The sequence below is a fragment of the Cryptotermes secundus genome, unplaced genomic scaffold (genome assembly GCF_002891405.2).
Source record: "Cryptotermes secundus unplaced genomic scaffold, Csec_1.0 scaffold106, whole genome shotgun sequence".
Lineage (NCBI taxonomy): Eukaryota > Metazoa > Arthropoda > Insecta > Blattodea > Kalotermitidae > Cryptotermes > Cryptotermes secundus.
The window spans coordinates 2,008,733-2,031,620 of NW_019734310.1; positions in this window are offsets into that span (position 1 = coordinate 2,008,733).

Sequence of the window (22,888 nt, forward strand, 5' to 3'; positions counted from 1 at the left end):
GCAGCGATTGTTATGAAGAGTTATATCTTCTGGGATATATGCCTTGTAATCCAGTAAAAGTCAAAGGACGTTTCGGGTAAGCCAAACAAGATAACAGCAGAGTTCTATTAGCTATCTGCTTTATGTCGGTTTCTTGCTTGACTTATTCTTCAAAACTGAAAATAGAGTAGTTACTGTAGGATTCTGACGATGGTGTATAACACACTGATATATTGGGTTTTCGGACTTTATCCATCGTCCTGGTTTTTAAGATAACTAATAAAAACACGACGTTTCGGAAACTGGATCTGTTTCCGTCCTCAGGTGAAGGAAAACACCTATTCTGTTGGGTCCGTTAGAAAGAGCGAGCCTCAAACACTGGACAAAGCGATGTAACAACACATGAAGATTATAAACACCTGAGACCAGGCTAAGTCCATGAGAGCTAATAAGAAAAATATTCATAACAAACTGTTCCAAACACATACAAGGGTGGAACTAGGATAGATAGATCTGTAGAAATTTATGCCACGAAACCAAACTCATAACCAAGTCCATGACCCCACGGCATGGAATAGAAAGAAGAACTAGTAACAAAAACTAATAGTGTCTAACTAGCGTCAACAATGGAGTAAATAACGTCTATCTAATTTAGAACTTAATTGAAATGAATAAAAGCATATATCACGTCATACAGATCTTCTATGTGATATATGCTTTTATTCATTTCTATTAAGTTCTAAATTAGATAGACGTGATTTACTCCATTGTTGACGCTAGTTAGACACTATTAGTTTTTGTTACTAGTTCTTCTTTCTCTTCCATGCCGTGGGGTCATGGACTTGGTTATGAGTTTGGTTTCGTGGCATAAATTTGTACAGATCTATGTATCCTAGTTCCACCCTTGTATGTGTTTGCAACAGTTTGTTATGAATATTTTTCTTATTAGCTCTCATGGACTTAGCCTGGTCTCAGGTGTTTATAATCTTCATGTGTTGTTACATCGCTTTGTCCAGTGATTGAGGCTAGCTCTTTCTAACGGACCCAACAGAATAGGTGTTTTCCTTCACCTGAGGACGGAAACAGATCCAGTTTCCGAAACGTCGTGTTTTTATTAGTTATCTTAAAAACCAGGACGATGGATAAAGTCCGAAAACCCAATATATCAGTCTGAAAATAGAGACATGTTACTCCAAAACGTCAGGTGACGTTTAACGAATTTCACGGCATTATGTCCCAGAAAATATAACTCATCTCCTGGTATAATTTGATACCTTCATTAAGTCCTATTATTTTTATGTTCACCTCTCTGGTGATTTTCTAACGTTACCAGTAAACGTTTATATAAGATACTTAATTGGCCATCAACACAGGAATATTGTTAGGCATTTGGCTGTATAACATGTAACATAAATTTTTGCGTAGGTGTGTTGATCAGCCTACATGAAATGGAGTGGTATTCTTGTGAGATAGGGAAATGTATTTTGTATTTTGCCGTTTCTCAGCAGAATGGCACTGCCAAGAGTGACGCCAACATAGCCGTAATTGCAAGTCAGAAAATATAATAAAGGACAATTTAAACTTCGCAGTGAAATTTTATACAGCTTTACTCTATCTGGATATTATGCCATAAAGAAATTTTATGGTGAGCGCCAGAGTTATACGGCAACATTTCTGTCACAGTTATGATGCCGTTAACCTAATGACTAAGCAGATCAGGGACAGATGCTAGAAATCAAAGCAGCGAGGGTACCGAATTTTACTAACGTTTTTAAAGTATATCTCGGTTTTCGTAAATGTCATTATCATGTACTTTTTAACGTTAGACCCTTGAGGTCTTTTTCTCTGGATGCTGATGATTTATCCAACTTTTGGGCAGTGTTAAGCTTCATCTACTTCTTTGTCGGTAGTGGACTGACAATTTTTTGAATGAAGATCTGTATCTCCTGAGATACAAAGCCATGTAGTCCGTGGAAAGTCAACAAATATTTCGGAGAGAATGTCACCTCCATCTTCAGGTTGAATACTAAGCCACGCAAGAGACTAGCGCGAAGCACGCAGCAAGCAACTCTGAAGATGGAGGCTACATACTCCAGTGAAGCGTCAGTTGACTTCCAACGGACTAGACAGCATTATATTCCAGAAGATAGAACCCTCCATAACCAGCGCTGTGAGAACCTCAAATCTACACAGTTTTAGAATATCGTCAATTTCAATTCTTTCAAAAATATGTTTTAAAATATTACTGGTACATTACATCAGTTCAGCTGTAATTGTAAATTTCAGTCCTTCTCTGTTATCATAATTTCTTTGTGGTATAATATAGTGAAGTCAAATGGTGAACACGGGTTGAAATGAACATTTCTTATATGCCATCAAGAGTGCTCACAGCTAGAAGCAGTAGATGTATTAACGAAACTACTCAATGGGGCTCAGATTTTCTTCAGAAGTCGCCAGTTGTGCAGTTAACGCAAGAAAGTCCCAATAATTTATGGAACCCGTAATTTTATTACCATGTTCACAAGTGTCCTCTACTGGTCCCTGTCTTGAGCCAAATCAATTCAGTCTGTACCGTCCCACAATAGACATAATAACCTTGCGAACTGCGTCCCAACATTTAGGTTTTACTGTGTCAACTGGCCCGTTACAAATTCACAAAAGCCTTACTGGGTGATTTAATTTGATTGAAAAATCAATTCGCCATGTTGTCAGACAATCAAACACGTCCAAAACATCGCACGTTAACGCGCTCTCTCACAATGGTTGGCTGTAACACTGAGCTTTTGATGAAACAGACCGATTGCAGCTACACACACGACAAGGGTTCGCCCCTTCGTCATAAATCACAAGTTGAAGTGAACACACTCTATTATTTGGCCTATATCTGTACATTAATAAATAATGGGACATATATTTTAAGTAAATATCTCTGTGGAGCCAAGTTATTGAAGTTAATAGTTACTCATATTGTGGCATATTTGCTCAACGCAAGAATCGTAGAGCCAGAAAAACAACTGTTGCTAGCGAACAACTCTAAAACAATATTCCTTTCCAAGCAACGACCGCCAAACAAACAAGACAACAGCCGTTGCTAAGCAGCAGATTCTTAACAATCAACAGTTGAACTACAACAAAGAGGAACTGTTGGAAACAGGGTTTTCTACTCGGTTCGTGCAAATACACGTAGATCATATAACGAGGACACCGGCCCGTTAGCTTAGTTATAAATTGATGGTTCAGTTCTGTACGGGAGTCTGTGAAGAGAGGACTTGAGCCGGAAGACAGAAGAATAAACACTGTTGGAGCCGTTACCAGGAAACATCTAACAACAGACTGAGAAAACTAGACTGTGTGCCATAATGAACTGTAAAGTGTGTAGAGAGCGATCATGTTATAATTATTTGTAGTTACGACCTGTAAATGGTCAATAAATCTAGTCACCAATCCAAACCCCGTCCATTGTCACACGTACTACGTGTGAAATTATACTAGAAATAATTGCCCAGATTTCAAGTAACCTGGAAGGTTCAATACTGTGTTTACGAGAGCCAAACATTTCAATGTATTCTGAGCCAGATTAATCCGAGTGACACCGTAACATATTTTTATATTAAATTTAATTCAGTATCATCCTTCAGCGCATAGTTATGGTGCTCTCAGTTTTCTACTCGGAGGATTTTTGTCTTAAATCTAGACTCAGCGAGCTACATTGGAGGTATTCGACCCCTTATCCACACGAGATGAACTGACAGTTATTGTTGGCTTCTCCTTATATGGTCTCGGGTCGGACCACAGCACAAAAACACATTCGTTGCCTAGCAGTGGATACGAACCACATAGGAAACAACTCTTGCGACACTGGTTCTGTTACAAGTTCTATCGGAAGTTATACGATTGCTCCATGCGTTTACGTTTACGCGGGAATATGTTTACCGAGTCGTTCCCTAGCAATGGCTCTACATGTCACTTATATGAGTATTTTACATGAAATACAATGTACAGGCCGTAACTACAGTAAATTTCAAATTATGAAGAAAAGGCATCAGTATCAGGGGTTCAGTCATGGAACGTACATTACAGTAAGAATTTCGACAAAGGAGAGAGACTCAGCGATTCGGCGAATCGTGAAATTGCTGTGGACCATATTCCCGTAAGTGAGCTTTAGCAGGGGAAATTAGAACATATATACGTGTCTTTTGTTTTTACGCTTCCTTACGTCTGTCACACACACGGAATGCAGCAAAAAGTGAAGTGCAAACCTGTCCTTGCCCCATTTATTTACTGTCCATGGCTTGTGTAAGAAAACCTACAATGAAAGAGCCGTGAAAATATTCTTTCCTACTGGCGACATGCTCTTAAACGCTCCTCCACTTTACCGGTTTCCTTCTAATTGTCGCCAGTGCTTTCGAACATTGCGACTTCAGTCATTGTCGGAATTTTTTTCCTTGGCACTACAGCCCCAGTGGACCTAGGCCTACCTCCATGAACTTCTCCGTTCACTTCGGTTCTTCTAGATCTTACACATTCGGTAGGACTCCTTGGGCGGGTGATCAGCTCGTCGCAAGGCCTCTACCTGTACACAAACACAGAAAAACGCACACACACAAACTATACATCCATGTCCTGAGTGGAATTCGAACCCACGATCCCGGTTTCCAAGCGAGCGAAGACAGTACATGCCTTAGACCGCTCGGCTACCGCATTGTCTGTATTACCTTTCCAGATAATGATGTGCTACGTTGAACTAAAACAAAATTAACGTAACTAATAAATTAACCGACTAAAACTTCAGATGACTTCTCCGAAATACAAGGAACACAAACAAGGAGAGAACTCAATCATGTACTTACAAGGAAACATAACACATGAATGGCCGTACCGTAGCTCAGGTGGTCCGAGTTCGAGCCCAGGTCATGTCATTTAGGATTTGTGGTGGACAAAGTTGCAATGGGGCAGGTTTTCTCCGAGTACTTCGTTTTCATCTTCCAATTATCATCCCACTGACTCCTCCACAGCTATCATCATCCATCATCTGGGACTGGTACAATAGGCCCGATATTACCCGACATACCAAGTGGACTCAGTCTCATAACACCCCAAGAAACTAAAAGAAAACATAAACTAATAGAGGAATCAATACAAAAGCAGGAAGAACCCCAAAGAAACACACCGGTAGAAGAGTCACGTCTGCACACAATTACTACATCCAGCCAGAACATTATTAAACCATTTTTATACGTTTAAAATTAATGATTAAAATCTTATAATTCTGTATTTCAGCATCCTCTTGCAATTGTTTAACTTAACGTCCATGTATTTATGGTCCGTCAGTGTTGCTACACTTGTTAAGTCACTACTTAATTTTAATTTTAGTTTAACATTATACACTTTGACACTACATGTTTCGACCCCAAACGGCCATCTTCAGGTGTCTTGATATGTTACAAATATTTTATTAAATTATGTTAAAACTGCTACACTGTCTTAGTTCGTGTTAAAATCACACGCCGGTAGTCCTCTTTTTAAGGTAAAACCAGATAAAATCGTTACTATAGGATTCTGACGATGGTGTATGACACACTGATATATTGGGTTTTTGGACTTTATCCATCGTCCTGGTTCTTAAGATAACTAATAAAAACAAGACGTTTCGGAAACTGGATCTGTTTCCGTCCTCAGGTGAAGGAAAACACCTATTCTGTTGGGTCCGTTAGAAAGAGCTAGCCTCAATCACTGGACACCGATGTCACAAAACATGAAGATGTTTTGTGACATCGGCCTGTCCAGGGTGTTTTTTGTTTCGGCAGCTCGCCCCTCACGTTCATAGCCTACTCTTCAGTTATGACTGCCATATGCCCTTGGTTTGCCCGTTTCCTCCACAGCGTGTGGTGTTGTCTTTATAATCTTAACCTTAAAGGCGAACACAGTTCTGTACATACTAAAAACACTATTTCAATATGTAAACACTAGTCAATACAGGAACATTAGTAGACAAATGCATGTGACTGTAAAGTCATATACCTGCTGATGACTTACTGAGCCGATACATGTAAGAAACGACGAACGTATGTGTGTCCATGCTTCCTATTGTGCTGACGGAATGAATTAATTAGCTTTGTGGGGGGTTGAGTCCAATTGGGTTCACTCGGCACGGCGACCACTGATTGGCCTATTGTAGCCTGTTCCGGGTGATTATGATGATGGAGAATTTGGTGGAATGAAGATTGGCAGGAGAAACCGAAGTACTCGGAGAAAACCGACCCCAGCGCCACTTTGTCCACCACAAATCCCACTTGACCAGACCCGGGAGATGTGACTGAATAAAGATCAGACATTTCAGGTGAATAAATTTTGCGTTTAGTGGGTTTTTATAAAGCCAGCTTTTTAAAGGGTAAACTTGTGTTTAAAGAAACCACGACTGCTTCATTCCCATAATTCTAAGTGCACCAATCACACTTGTTCTTCCTGCGAGGATATAAGCTATATTTCGGGGCTTATGTTGTGTAAACATGCCTGTAGAGGATAGATGCTTATAGCGAAACCCTTCTTTTTTCCTCATTTAGGTCGTGGTAATAGCAGGAGCTATTTGTATTTGTATCCTCTACTGGCAGAAATGATGAGTAATTCGTAATCAACTGGGCTTAACATTCCTCATATGCATTTTACAGTGAATTATAAGATAAATTTGTTCCTCTGCTTAAAGCACCACGCCATGGTGACCGTGTCGGGGAGTGGAGACGTGTCGGAGAGTGGAGACATAGTTCCGTTCTTGACCTTGGCACTGAATTGAGACGAGTGGTCATCTACACGCTCCGGCCGCTTAACCCTCTTGGAAAAGCCCCGTACTGACTATATACGAGACTGGATGGGCCCCAGTAACCGTCTGGAAGATGTTGAGTAGGGATAAATATACTTCCCATGAAGGGAATTGAACCGCGGCCGGTCCAGCCTGTAGATGGTCGCTGTAACGGCTGTGATTTGGTGAATTATATGGTGCAAAGTCTAGTACACTACAGTTATGTTCTTGGAACACACTTTTCTCGTCCTTGTGTGTGTGTTATACCCGCAGTAATACTGAGACTTTGCGTTTGCGTGTAAATATTAACGGAACAACTGCTGCGTTGATGATCATATCGCGGAGGAATTCGAGAACTTGTTCTAATAGCCTGACAGAAAGCAGCGAGTTTGTCGTGAACCACACTCGGTTTGTTTTGCCTCTGGAGATCAGAGAAGCGAGGCAGCTGTAACCATAACCTTCGACTGCTGGTGCGTTTATAACAGTGAGTGCTCTATGAACATCGTCACGACAGTGGAATGAACAAGATTTCTGAACAATTTATGTTTTTGTACTATGTTATAATGACATTTATTATGACGTTTTAAGGTAGGAACTTCAATGGAGTTGATATTTGTGTTGTTTTATCGCTCGGTTCATTACACAGTAACAGACATTTTATGTCTGATTTAAGAGCTGCTAAGCTTGCGGAAATTTCCCTTATGTACGGTAGGCGATACGCTTATTCTCCCTCTTCTTGGCCATCCATTTGGCTTTATCAGCCTACCAGCATCGTACAACCAGGCGATATTCAGGTCGAACTCTGGCGAGTGGGTAACTGCTTCGACGATTAAGCGACGACGGGGGAGAGACCAGTCGTGGCCAGCTCTCACCGCCCTCTGCATGAGATTGTGACACCAGGAAAGAGGAATTCACAAACGAAACCTTTTGAATCAGTTATTTTAGTTAACCTTAGTCGGGATAGCTTAATTGGTGTAGCGATGGGCTATGCGCTAGACGGCTGGGTTTCGATTCCCTGCAGAGGTAAGACTTTTCTCCACAGTGTCCATATCGTCTCTGGGTCCCACACAGTCTCCTACGCAATGGGTACCAGGACTTTTTGCTGTGGGGTAAAGTGGCAGGAGGCGCAAAAATGAAGTATGGTGGAGCTCTACCTCCACTCCTGCATATGCTTTCATGGCGTGGTACTTAATAAAGTACGGGAATAAATTTGCCTTTAATATCTTTCTTTTGGGTTAATTAAAGTGAAAGAATATCGGTAAGATTACAAAGAAAACTTGCAATATATAATTCAAGAAAGAAACATTAGGGTTGTTTTGAAGTTCATAATTATTAACACTAAATTTCACTCATTATTTTGTGTAATTAAGTTGTGTAACCTTGTCAATAAATTTCATTAAAGTAGTTTCATATACGAGCACAAATATTTCTAGGAATCTCTCTCCTAACCTTGCAATCATAGATTTTGTACTACATATTGAAAGTAATGGTTTGCACAATGCACTTCTGTTGATTCATGTCGACAAGCCTCTACTTTGAAAAAGCTGTAATTTGCCAGTAGAGGAAATGTTCTTGTCTGGAGTCGCGGGCAATTCATCAGATCGCTGAAGCTTCCACCAGGGCTATGGCTTACAACAGGGAGAATCCCGATCTACTGACAGCAACAGCTACTGGTACTGCATAAAGTAAAGCAATATACTGTCACGTGTATGAGTGACTACAGACCGGGTTTGGATTGGCAGTTGGATTTATTGAACACTTACAGAACATAACTACAAATAACTATAGAACTATCGCTAATTCACACACTCTGTAGTTAACTAGAGCACGGACTAAGTCTTCTCAGTATTCTGTGTCTTCAACGGTTGTCTGGTAACGGCTTCCAATGCTGTACCTTCCTGAGCTTCCATGTACACGTCCTTACTGACCGGCGATTGTCTCACAAATAACTCGGCGGTCCTACGCAACGACTTAAGGCAATGGGGGCTCTTCCGTATGCCACACCTCCACCAAGGGCGATTGACTTACTGTTAAATTGATGATTGCCTTCGCCAGCGCAGTAATTCTTGGTTACTAGTCTCACGGGACTCATTACCATAGTTTTCTATCCGATGTGCCTGGTAGAATTCAGACTACTCCAGCACTCCTTCACCAGGGGCGTAAAGTCAGAGTCAAAGCTATTTTACGACTGAAAGTTTACCCCCGATCAGTTCGTCTTGGTGTCAAACCCATTGAGACTCACGACCAGACTTTTTTTTCTCAGTTGAGCCCTTGCGGTCATAATCGTTATGTACCATCCTCTCTGACGAGAAGATCGGTTTGTCTCTTATGAATGTACTTGTCTTCTCGTCAAGTGTGTGTGTCGCATATATAGCAAAAAAGTATAGCTATCCCTATAACAGGCGGTGAAGGCCCATAAGGTTGTGAGACGTTGAGGGTGCCACATTTTCTAGATAATCGGCTCAAAGATGGCGGTAAAATTGTCAGCCTTATGCGCCGGCAGCGGTTTGCTCCCCAGGCAAATTATTTAATTAATTCCTGGTACTCATTTCTGTTAGAGGCTTAGTTACCCCAGGGCCATACTGCGGCTGGAAGGATTAATTGAATTGAAAAAATCCAATGACCTGATCGGGACTCGAACCCGCGACCTTGATAGTGTTTTATCATTTAACTTCAAAATACAGTAGAACTCGGTTATAACGTCATCAAAGGGACCTAAAAATAGTGTCGTTATAAACGAATGTCGTTGTAACCGAAATGGGCACTTCCACGGTAGCCTCATGTTAGTCACATACAAATCTACCAAAAAACCGAGTTAAAATGTTGCATTTTTTAGTGAAATACGTAGTTAAGTACAGACTAACGTAACATTAACGTGGAATTGCCCAAATATGTAATATCAAAGACATATTACAGCGCTTTTCACTGACAATACACACCGCACTAATACTGTATATTAAAGGTAGGCCTACTCACCAAATTACAGTAGATTACATCAATTGTTGTGCCTTACTGTACCTAGATACGAGTACAGTAATCAGTTGTAATCAGTTATCTTCATCTGTTTCCTCTTACTTGCCCAATACACTTACGTTCAATGTCCATATCAGAGAAATTCAGGAATGAAAATGACGTTACATATGAGGTTGATGCATTTGTGCATGTCGTACTAAGCAAGGTATAAAAACAGTTGCTTTATGAGGAATTAGTTCGTACCATTGAATATTTGACGCAATAGTCAAGGTGTCGCAGAAACCGATGTTGCTATAACCAAGTTTTACTGTATTTTTAAGGAAGAAGCATCACACTTTAAATGTTTCTCAAGTGTAAATGTGAGTTACGTGTTTATTTTCAATTGGGCTCAAAATTGATATTTTTTAATAGAACTTAAGTATATCATATCTGTCTTTCCAGCACGTCGTGGAGAATTAGAAATATATTGTGACATGTAAATCCATTGCCAGGCAACGCCCTCAACAATAGAACACGCGTTTCTAGGCAACGGTTCGATAAACACACCGCGATATCCGCACGTATTATTATTATTAGAGGGGGTGGTTTTCCCCATGCACTTAGACCAGTTATTGGTTCATTGTGCGTCCCCCTTTAATTTCTACTGTCGCCATACCCTACCGGTACTGGTGCGTACTATCAGCCCCGTTCAGCCAACGAGGTCGGCCGTCGGTACCTTATATTTCCCCCATCTACCAGAGGCATTGGAAACTATTTGGGCTGGAAATTGTTGCCTAATTTTGCTCAGAGGTCTCCTAGAGACATGAGGATTTTTTACGTGCCGTAAATCTACGGCTTAAAGTCCCTCCCAGAGGACTTGTTCCCTGAATTTTTCCGCCCTTAAAAATTCCACGGCCTCCGCCGGGTTTGAACCCGCGCACCTTGAGTCATGAGGTGGGAACGTTACCCCTAGACTACGGAGGCCGCTTACGCGCACGTAACAATATGATGAATGTTACAGCTCGTTGCAAGGCAGCAGTCAGAGCACCAATGGACTTAGGTTTTTGTATGGTCCGTGTGGAGCCTATATAACGAGGACCTGTTGTAGGTTAGATTAGTGCAGTACAGTGCAGTGAAGAACAGCTGAGAGTACAAGGACGAGAATGGAATATGTCCTTAGTGGATTGTGGAGATTATTATTTTTTTATTGCTAGTGGGATGGGACTAAGTCCCTTGTACTGCGGCCACTTCTGGCCTATTGTACCAGCCCCAGATGATAAGTGAGGGTGACTGTGGAGCAATTAGTGGAATGAAGATTGGCCGGGGAAACCGAAGTACTCGAAGAAAATCCGCCCCATCGCCACTTTTTCCACCACAAATCACACTTGACCAGACCTGGGATCGAATCCGGACCGCCGCGATGAGAAGCCAGCGACTAACCGCTTGAGCTATGGTGTGGCCATTGTGGAGATTATGTGGGTAAAGATTAGGATAGATAGACTAGTACAAAGTGATTGAAGACAAGAAGACTTCATAGTGATCTGAAGTGAAGGTTTCTGTGCGGAGATCCGTTGCTAAGAGACGACTAGTGGAAGACACAGAATTCTAGTGCGTGTGCAACGGTGAACTGTAAATCAGCGATAGCGCTGCATTAATTGTAACCGAAGTGCCAATAAGTCCAATCATCCGAACTAGAACCCGTGAATTCGTCACGCGTGCCCTCCTACACGTGTCAATATTGTACCTGGAAAGTAACGTTTATTTGGAGGTCGTTTCTTTGATTAAAAAGAGAACAAAATGATGCTCCAAAATGTATGCTTTAAGGTACTCATCCTCGGGAAATTCTCACAGAAATGAAAGCGTCTATATCCCATTAGAAATAGAGAAATCGAGTTCTCAGTTGCTTCGCCTCTATCTCATGATGCATAGAAACGAGATTGGCTGGTGCGATAGGCTGCATTTTGTACCGAACAAAGGAAGAGTTTCTCTCTGACAATAGGCCCAGATGTAATTTGAGATGTAACTCGTATATTATTTGATCTTAAGAAGAAAATCAACCATGTTCAAATCTGTCAAAAGATGAGCACTATTATGAGTTGTTTCTGTGAATAAATAGAGAAACAAAGGTAGTTGGGACAAAGTTCTGAGGCGCTGTAAGCGAACACTTGGACGAAGAACTACTAAATACGTACCTTGACAGCGATCCAACATTACCCTTGTACCAAACATTTTTAAAATGTTCATCAAAAGAAAATATGAGTTTTGGGAGGAACTCGAGGGGTCTGTATAGCTAAGTCTGTATAGCGATAGGATACAGGCTGTATGGCCCGGGTGCTGTCCCAGGCAATGCAGGTTTCTCTTTTCACCACACGGTACAGACAGGATCTAGGGCCCACCCAGCCTCCCACCCAGCCTCCTATCCGATGGGTAGAGAGGGTAAATTGACGGGGGAAAGCAGCTGACCATTCACCTTCATCTAGTGTAGAAGTTAGGAATGGTGGAGCTGTACCGCCACTCCCCAATATGTCTTCGTGGTATAATGCTTAACCAATTAAGCTGGTTTGGGAAGGTACCTGGAAGACGGAAGCATTCTATTTTGTAATATCCGTAGCAGGTCTCAGTAGGCCTATTATTGGAAAGGATGAATTCACGCGTTTATTCCCACGTCTCTCAAATGACTGAACTTGTCGACCTCATTTTACATGTCCATAAAATTTGTGTCCGTGGCGAGTACTGCCTTCTGGAATGTGACTCCGTGTACTCTGACACATGTTTATCGAAATCTGAAACAAAATATTTACAACCTGGATATAATTTTTCAGAAATATGTCCAAATGAAATAAGTGCAGATAGAAATTGTTACCGTTAGAGAGATTAGGTTGAAATAAAGTTATGTCACTAGAGCGCAGCATAATAATGACATAATGAATTATTCAGTTAAATGCAGTACTGCATTACGTCGAGTATATTTTTCTTTTTCCTGAAAAGTGACGTTTAGTAACCCAAACCTCTTTCTCGTACATGGTTTCGGCATTAAAGGCAATTTGAAGGAGTAAATTTACGTAAGAATTTCGAGGAATAATGGTGTACCTTAAAGAATATTGCACATCGCCACCGGAATGTTAAAAGGAATGCATCTTTGGGTACTGTAAACTACCTTCAGAATACTGGAACCACAGATTTGAACAAAGAGAAGTACGTATGAACTAAATAATTTCACGGAGCTGAGCCCTTCTTTAGAAGTCGCGAATTGTGCAGCTACTCAAGAAATTCCCAACATCTGTTGGAACCCGAAGGTTCATTACTGAGTTCAAAAAAGCCCTCCACTGATCTCTATCCTGAACCAGATCTGTGTAGTTCATACAACGCCATCCTACTTAAGACCCATTTTAATATCTATCCACCTACGTTTTGGTCTTCCTAGTGGTCTCTTTCCTTCTGTATTTCCCACCAGTATCCTATATGCATATTGACACATGAACCTAACTAATTTAAATATTAATGAAATTTACTCTACACTAAAACAATGTAGTTTAACTGTTTGGCACCAAATATAAATAAACATTGTTACTGAAAGTACTTGCAGGAATAGTAGTGTTTCAGACATCAATTCTGGAGATGTTCGGTTCGAATCTCAGCCAGGATATAGACTGCAGTTTTTAATGATCATCCTCAGTCCCTCCAGAAATGTGTCTTGAATTAGTCACCGTCTCGTTCTCTGGAATTATTTAAGCTTCAGGGGACTCCATCATCTTCTCATTTCATCCGAGGCTAAATACGTATCTGTTGGAATTACTGTTACATAACCCACAACCTATCCATTGGCACTGCTGTGTAACATTTACAGATATGCTCGAGATGATAACCATTACTCCTATGTTCCAGTCTCCTTTCTTCAAGTCTTCTCTATAGGTTTTCAAACACCCCTCGTTAATGTCATATGGCATTCTGTACATCACACGTGTAATATCTTCACAACGGGCCCTATAGTCTGTATCGACATTGAATAACACAAAATTGTCTATTTAAAAGTCTGCACATTGGTTAGTTTGGAGATGAGACCCGGGATACATCTCAGTTGGGACAGCGACGGCCCGCGGTTTTGGACACTCCTTCAGAGCTCCAGACCGGTCCTGGGTCCCTTTCAGCCTCCAGTTCATTGGGTACTGCAAACTCCTTCCCTGACAAAAAAAAACAAGAACGAATTCCGTGGTTTTAGTCCGCAAGCGAACTATACCGACCGAGTGACCGCCGCTTGTCGGCGAAGTTAGTGTCAACTTTAACCGATAGAGGGTGTCGCGTGGTCAGCGCAACGGATCCCCACGGCCGTTTATCTCGGTTTTCTAGAGCCGAGCCGCTACTTTTCCATTCAAGTAGTTCCTCAGTTATCCTCACGAAGCTGAGTAGACCCCGTTCCAGACCTACTACTTCTCAGAAAATATGGTAGCGCCGGAAACCGAACCCGGCACCTCTGGATCTGCAGCCAGGAACTCTGACCACTAGACCAGAGAGACGGTCTACTCTTTCCTTGACGTAGTCCTTAATTAATTAAACACAGAGACAAATTTATATTTTGCTGTAGATATGAGGCACTGGAGGCGCAGAATTTGCATGTCTGTATGGCTCTCCACATAGTTGCTTTTCATTACAGACAGAGAACGAATTTGCTTTGCGGTCAGTGGGCCTAATGGCAGACATGAGGAAGCCAATAACTCCTCCAACACATAGTAAAACGCGTATTCATCGCATGTGCGTTTGCGGAGGTGCTCAAGTGGTAACACCGTCACATTCCAATTAACCGTATCATTACAGCAGCAGCAGCAGCGCAGTCTGCTCTCGCGATATTAGTCAATACCGGTCACGGAACTTGGTCACTGAAGCGGTGGAATCCCAGTGTCATACCCAGCTTGAATAGTGATTGACAGCCCTGCTTGATTCTGCTTTTCCTCTGTAAATACACGCATTTTGATGGACGGGTCTCAAATTCAACCCATTATTTCTAATTCCCACTATATTTCTTTGATCCCTCGAGAAAATTTACGCATTATTACTTCGATTAGGCTATGACCTCTTCCTTACGAATCCTTTTCAGTTCATGTCACCGTACCATTTAAGGCAATACAGTCTAGATATAAATGGAGTTGTCAAACAAGAAGTTCTGAGGAAAATTAATGATACGACACGGACCGCACAGAAAAGACGCGTTCAATAATTCTTCTATTGTTGCATGTGTATTCGTTACTGCGGTAACGTTTCTACCGAGCCGTTGTGTGGCAACGACAGGAGGGATACACGTACAGATACACAGACTGATGGGAGGGATTTGTGAAGTACGCCGTTGAGATGAGATCAGATGACATGATACACATACCAAATTTCATAAAGATTGGTTCAGCCATTCAAAAGTTATTAAGGGGAATTTACAGACACACAAAAAGCATGGTAATCGCATAAGCACAATTGTGCTTTTTTTTTAAGTAAGAGAAATATACTCAAAACATGCAAGCGCACACTGTACAGTGACTTGATATCACGACTATACTGATTTGGGTACCGATTTCATAAAGCATGCGATACTCGCACATAAATCCTTGTAGACAGGGCGGTAATTTGCTTGGTACGTGCTTCGCACTGGTTTCTTACTTTGCTTATTATCTCAAACCATGAAGATGGAGTAGAAACTTTCCTCAGAAACTTCGGTTGGTTTTGAACGGACCACACAACCTTATATCCCAGAAGATAGAAACCTTCATAACAAGCGCTGTGATAACCTTCTTTTTCTATAGGTTAGTGCTTATACATATATTGAGTAGATGTTCTTTTTCAACTTCATTGTCTAAAACAGGATTTAATCATTTACTGGCGAGGCGAGGTAAAGAATTGAGTTTAATTTCATTATAATTTCAAAACAGTGGCAAATATTATCATTAAATTTGGCACAACGAGAGAATGAACCTTTGTCTAAAAAGCCACGTGGGAAAATATTGTGTCGTGCTTATTTTGCGAAAACGCGTCGGTTAACAGAGAATTTCGCGTACAAAAATGTCGTTAGAAATATAATCCCCATTTTGATAACTTTTTTATTTCTGGCGTGCTTACTTAGGTATGTACAACCTTCTGTAAATATGGATTCCAAATTATCTTTAAACCTGGAAAATTTTTGTTTTCCTATCCTGTTATCTAAACTGCGGTTTGGGGAAACTAAGGTCATGATCACAGTAAAGTCGAAGGCCCAATGTCTTGTCTGAAGAGTTTCATTCTCTGGGATATAACGCAATGCAGGCTGTTGGAGGAACATGTCGCCTCTTTCATCAGGGTCGAAGAATAAGACGAGCAAGAACCCAGCATGAAGAAGGAAGCAAGTAGCAAAGAGAGCCAGCTTTGCTTGCTTCCTTCTTCATGCTGGCTTCTTGCTTGGGCTATTCTTCGGCACCGAATTTGGAGATATTTCCTCCGAAATATCGGATGATTTTCACCGGGCCTCACGTTATTGTATCCATAACCTTCTTGTGAAAACATCAAATTGTAAATGGTATCTGATCTAATTGCAAACTTTCTGAATTCCTTTCACACATCAGCAGAAATTTATTGTTCTTTGCAGTTTCGAAGTGTTTCTTTACTAAAAGTTTAAATCATTTTTGGCTGAACTCAAATTTCTGGAACAGGAAGTATTTTCTTCTCCGGATAATAATTGTAGTATTTTTTTTAAATCCGTTTAGTGGGGGGTGGAGTCCAACTTGGTCCACTCGGCACTGCGGCCACTGATTGGCCTATTGTAGCCCGCCCCGGATGATTATGATGATGGAGAATTTGGTGTAATGAAGATTGGCAGGGGAAACCGAAGTACTCGGAGAATACCCGCCCCAGCGTCACTTTGTGCACCATAAATCCCACTTGAGCGGACCCCTGGATCGAACCCGTGCCGCCGCGGTAAGAAGCCAGCGACTAACCGCTTGAGCTATGGCGCGGCCTAATTGTAGTAGAATGTTTATATATATTTTTAATTCTTAGAGTTTGTCTAGTGTAATTGTAGATCAATAAATATATCTCACAAATGCCCTCATCTGACTGAGACGTTGATTTTATATGGAGTTATATCACCACGCTTCCATATATCTTCATGTTGTAGTGTTCAGTTAAACCCAATTGTTGTTATGATTTTATAATTACTATTGTAAAAAATATTCTCAAAATGTGTAGTTAAGTTGTGCTCAAATCAGGTACGATTGTTCCACGTTACACTAACCGCACAGTTTAATTCTCTTCTGCATGTATTTGTTTCCTTGGGTTGCGTTACCCTGGCTCTGTGTGACGGCCTCAGTATTGTGGAAATATTATGGATACTAAATTTGAAATAAAAATCCTTGTTATGAGTCCAGATTCTTTTCCCAGAAGAAGGCAAGGAAACCATTGAGCTTCTTGGCTACCAGATCGAGAATTTAAGATATTATTGATTATTGGGGAAGGCGAAGAGAGAGACTGATGCCTGTCCCAGCTTAGTTTTCTCTTATCGGTCTACATTTTATCTGAAGTGGAGTTAACATGAAGAAAACAGTTGGGCGTAGCAAGAAGATGAGTGAACAGATGTTCTGCTACATTCTGGAATTTTTTAGTCCTTGAAACGAAGGTTAGTCCCGAACGTTCAGTAGACCCAGTTCATATTACAGCATATTTGAACATACTGTGACATGCTGTCCGTTCCGAGGCGGATGACAGCAGCCATTACGAGAGAGGTGGTCATGAGTCCCGCGGGACTCGGGCCTCGGAATGACTGCGCTGGCGAGGGTCAGCAGCAATCGTAAACGATATACCCAAACTCTCTTCAGAGATAATGTTACATAGGGACTAGGACTGCAAGTGTTCAGTTGGAAAAGGAAACTGGTCTTGAGTTTCAAGGGGCTTGTCGCCAAGACGAACTGATTGGCGGTAAACCGCCAGTCGTAAAGTAACTGCTCTGCTCTGCTACGAGAGAGTCATGAGACGGCAGTTAGAAGAGTAGAAGGTTGTGTGAGGTGGCCACCAGCCTGCGAGAACATGAGCTCGGTAGCAGAAGAAGGTTTACCGTTGGAATCCGTTACTAAGGAACGGCTATTCGGAGACTGAGAATACTTTATGTGTGCTGTAGTTAACAGTGATCTTTGGAGTATGTGACTTATTGAGAATATCGTAGTTATTCGTAGTCACTTTCTGTAAGTGTTCAGTCAGTCAGATTACCAATTGAGCCGCAGCCTATAAACACACCATCAAGTGGCGCTATATTACAGCCAGATTAAATTCGAACCAACTGAAAGTTGATTTCAGTCTTCTAGAATGTAATGCTAATTTTGAAGAACAACAGCTTTAAGTATCGCCAGGGACCAAGCCCTGAAACTGGAAGCAACACATTCTTCCAAATCGACAGTACCTACTTTACGGTGTGGCAAAACGTCAATGAAAGCTGTAGCCTTGAATGTATGAGGGGTAGGCCTTCTCGGCCCTTGCACTGCGACCTAAAGTGGTCTATTGTGCTTAAGCTGTAGCCTGAGTGCTCACCGCCGCTTCTGATGTTTTCTTGCTTGAATTACTGTTCGACCTTTACGAAAGAAGCATGATGTCACTCCAAAATATTGGACTTCTGCACAGCTACACAGTATTACAACACAGAACATGTCATTCTTCGATAAGAAGTATGTTTCGTCTTATGATGGCAAATTACAGATATTTTTAGCCAAGAAAAATTTGGTCACGAGAAAAGAACGCATATAGGATATTGGTGGGAATGCCAGAAAGGAAGAGACCATTAGGAAGACCAAGTCGTAGGTGGGTGGATAACATTGAAATGGATCTTAGAGAAATAAGATGGGGTTGTATGGATTCGATTGATCTTGCTCAGGATAGGAACAAGTGGCAGGTTCTTATGAACACGGTAATGAACCTTCGGGTTCCCTAAATTTTTGGGAAGTTCTTGAGTAGCTGCATAACTTGCGGCTTCCCAAAGAGTGCTCATCTCCATGAAGTTAGTTGCGTATGAGTATGAGTGGTGAGCCATAAATCCGGCCCTCGCACTGCGACCTTCAGTTGTAGTTAGTTACAGGTATGTGACAACTGATGTTCTGAAACTTTTTTATAGGCAAATTCAGATGGCACAAGAAATCCAACAACCAATTACTGAGATTGTGTCAAGTGATTCTGTTCAGTGTCCAATAGCAGGATATTTTCGAGACAGTAATGGAAGCTTCAAACTGCGTTTTTCTTTATCTTTTTCTCTTTCATAAGCTTTTCAAGAGAAATCTGTTCAGTGGAGTTCGATTTCAAGGTCATACGATTTTGAAGCCAACAACTTACGACCATTAGTGCTTAAATCTGGAATGGTGGAACCTTATCTCCACTCCTCCTCTTCACCTACAAGATCTTATACTTAAGCCATGTGGGGTAACTTTACTTTCACCCTACAGGAGGAAAGTACTAATTGTCTTGAATATGTCATAAATTACTGAGAAATGATTGTTACGGATTTATAACGTACGAAGTATTATTTCTTAGAGCTTTCTAATAAATTAAATTTTTGTCTACATTATCCAAGCAAATTTCACCAACTACGTTATCCACATAAATGTAACTTTAAAGTTTTTAGGTCGTGTGCTTACGTTCTATTTATCTTCGGTGCAGTAAACATTCGCGATCGGACCTGCTACGCCGTGTTTACTGGTCTCTTCAGTAAACACGCGTAACATTTCAGCACAGCAGCAAAACATCACAGTCCTACGACAGTCAGCTTTCTACAAGTCCCACTATAAACACAACTTACTTGGTATCAAAGGGAACTGGGACATAAACATCTAAATAGTTCTCGGTCTTCAGCCGATATCTTTAGTGATTGCTTTTGGGATATTCCTTAGATGTTTCATGTATTTCACGTGGCCAAACTAGGTAATGTTCATGTTGGAGTTGAGGTACTTACAGCGGTGAGTGTCTTCTTGTTGTAGTGCCTTGTAGTTCAGTGAGATTTCACGGACGTTTCAAAGGGAGCTTATTGTCTTCAAGAGGAAGTCAAACAAGAAACAGAACGAACAAGAGACAAACAGAACAGCTAAAACTCTTGATAGATAGCACACGTCACTGTGCAGCCGTGGGTACTTCGTAATCGTAGGCAGAATTCGAAGCATTATTTCTCATTGGGTGAGACTGAGTCCACTTGGTACTGCGGCCACTACTGGCATATTCTACCCTCCCCAGATGATAGGTGTTGGTCAATATGGAGAAGTTGGTGGGATGAAAACTGGCAGGGGAACCCGAAATACTAGGGGAAAACCTGCCCCAGTGCCAGTTTGTCCCCCACAGTTCCAAATGACTTGACCTGAGCCCGAACCCGGGCAGCCGCGGTGGGAAGCCGGTGACTAATTGAGCTATGGTACGGTCCTGAATTCGAAGCACACTTCGGTCCTTTTATACACTGAGCTTACACGTCCCCTCTTCTCCCGTTTTCATATTGGCCACGCGTCAGCTACCATGCAGCATAATTACACAGCCTGACACCAAAACCAACCACGCACTCCAAGTTGCTGCTACCACGCTGCGGAAGGTTTCATGTAATTTAATATTAGGTCCCCGTTGTGGTGGGGGGACCCACGGTGACTTTCAGAGATTAAATTTGCACGAAATGAAATCGTGGTTGGAATCAGTTACAATAAGTATGTTCATGAAACAAACGGTGTATTGTAAGATTTGAGGTTTTCACGGCGGTGACTATGAAGAAAGCAGTCTTCTGGTATGTGATGCTAACCAACGTTTCGGAGGAACGTATCTCATCCATCTTCAGGGTAGGAGGAAAAATAAGAAATCCCCAAGCGAAGAGACCGTAAGAAACGGTACAAGATCTTGTACCGCTGTATCTCTGTGATCTAGTGGTCAGAGTTCCTGGCTACAGATGCAGAGGCCCCGGGTTCGATTCCCGGCGCTACCAGATTTTCTGAGTAGTAGTGGGTCTGGAACTGAGGAGCTCTTTCGAGGAAATAGCGGCTCCGGTCTAGAAAACCGAGATTAACAGCCGTGGGGATCCGTTGCCTTGACCACGTGACACCCTCTATCCGCAAAAGTTGGCGCTAACTTCGCCGACAAGCGGCGACCGCTCGGTCGATATAGTTCGCTTGTGGATTACAGACCACTGAGTTTGTTTTTGTTTCTTTTATTCTTCAAGTGATTTGTCCCAACAGTTGGATTTCTCATACATTTGTTCGGTTTACCTCCATCCTTATTGGACCCCAGGAGAAATGTAACAATATTTGGGGTGAGGTGTAAAGCGTTCCTACATTTTTGGAAGAGGTGAAAATCAGTACTTTGTTTTAGTCCACTTTATTTCCTCAACAAAGAATGTACTTCTTGGACCACCATGATATCTGTGCATGTCTCCCTTTCAACCTTTCAAGCAAATAGATCTATTTTTACAAAAATTTGTATGAATATTGTGCAACTGGAGGACACCACGAGAAGTCGAGATAAGCCCGGACCAGTTTCAGTTCTGAAACGCTCCGGTACATTAAAAAAGAAGAAATGCCAAAACAGGGTTATAAAAATTGTGCTATATTTAAATGCTTACATAAACAAATTAGTGATTTTAAAACAAAAACAATGTAATGCAATAATTCGTAATAAAAATATAAATTTGAGACCCTCTCCCTAATAGACACTGATCTCGACTTATTTCTTAATCAATACTACCAACATGGCGAAAGCGTGAACTTGTGAGACGGGGAGGAAAATACCTGCATTTAATTTGATGTCTGAATTAATATGTAAAGTAAAGTAAAGCTATCCCTGTGACAGGCTGTGAAGGCCCATAGGGTTGAGAGACGTTGAGGGTCCCACATTATCTAGACAATTGGCTCAAAGATGGCGGTAAGGTTGTCAGCCTTACTCGCCAGCCGCGCTTTACTCTCGAGGAAAAGTATTTAATTAACTCCTGGTACTCATTTCTGTTAGAGGTTGAGTCGACTCCAGGGCCATAGTGCGGCTGGAAGGATTAGGTAGATTGAAAAAATCCAATGACCTCATCGGGACTTGAACTTGCGACCTTCCGGCTTGTAGCATAGCCGCTCAGAATTAATGCGTAATAATGGATATTAGAATAATAAACAGCTTCTGTTGCATTAATGTATATGTAGCAAATGAGATTAAAATAAGAGACGGGTGCATGTCAATTGAAGATTATGCAGTCTGTATTCTCAGAAGTGACGAGAAATCATCCTTCGCTTCTGGAAGATCTGCCGGTTTATCAGTCTCCTTGCTTTTCCTTCTTGACGTCTGCCTACAGGGAACACTTCAGAACAAACATCACCTCAGGTTAACCTCTTCGTCAAGAAGGACGAGGAAATTATTCTCAGCTTTTCGCAATGTAGTGGAGTTTTTCGTGGCAGAGAACATTGTGCATGCATAATTATCAAGGTTAGAGGAGATTAGAAGAGTGAAATTTTTAAAAATCGTGGTCGGTTCACTGGTAATTGCCTGTACTTCTAAATAAATGTCATGCAAATTCATCCATCGGTTTCAAATTTATTATTACGGGAAAGTGATTTTATGATGGTATTTGGCAAGCTTCGAAGTGGAGTGTACGTATCACTCGAACAGTACATATTCTCGGAACATGTATAGCCCCTTGTGGGGATTATTTCTGAGGTATTTCACTGAGCCCTGCCACTGCTTGAGGATAGTCCCGTTCATACTAATGTTAATCGCCCCTTCGTCCAAACCTCTTCGCCAAGTGGCAGCCACGTCACACACATATGGGAGTCAGATAATGGTGGTATTGTTTGAAGGCCGTGGTTATCAACTCTGAAGTGGCTACTCTGAGATCTTGTCCCTCGGATTAGTAGCTGTTGACTTGCTAGCATTGTACCTGAAGTGTCCTTTTGTTACAGAGTGTACGAACAGATTAAGTTACCAGACACGACGCGGTTTGTGGATCGCATTATATAACACCACTTACTCTGAATCAGATTAGTGTTTTCATTTGTAGGCATTTCACGTTCCAAGCGATAAGAGAAGAGGAATTAATTCGAGGCAGACTGCTTCTGTCACGTCTTACAGCGCCGAGCACTTTGCTATATAGATGTCTGGTAACCGTAGTAACAAGCCAGTCATATTCATTCAGTTCAGAGTAGAATAAGTTCGCGGAATGCTTCTAAC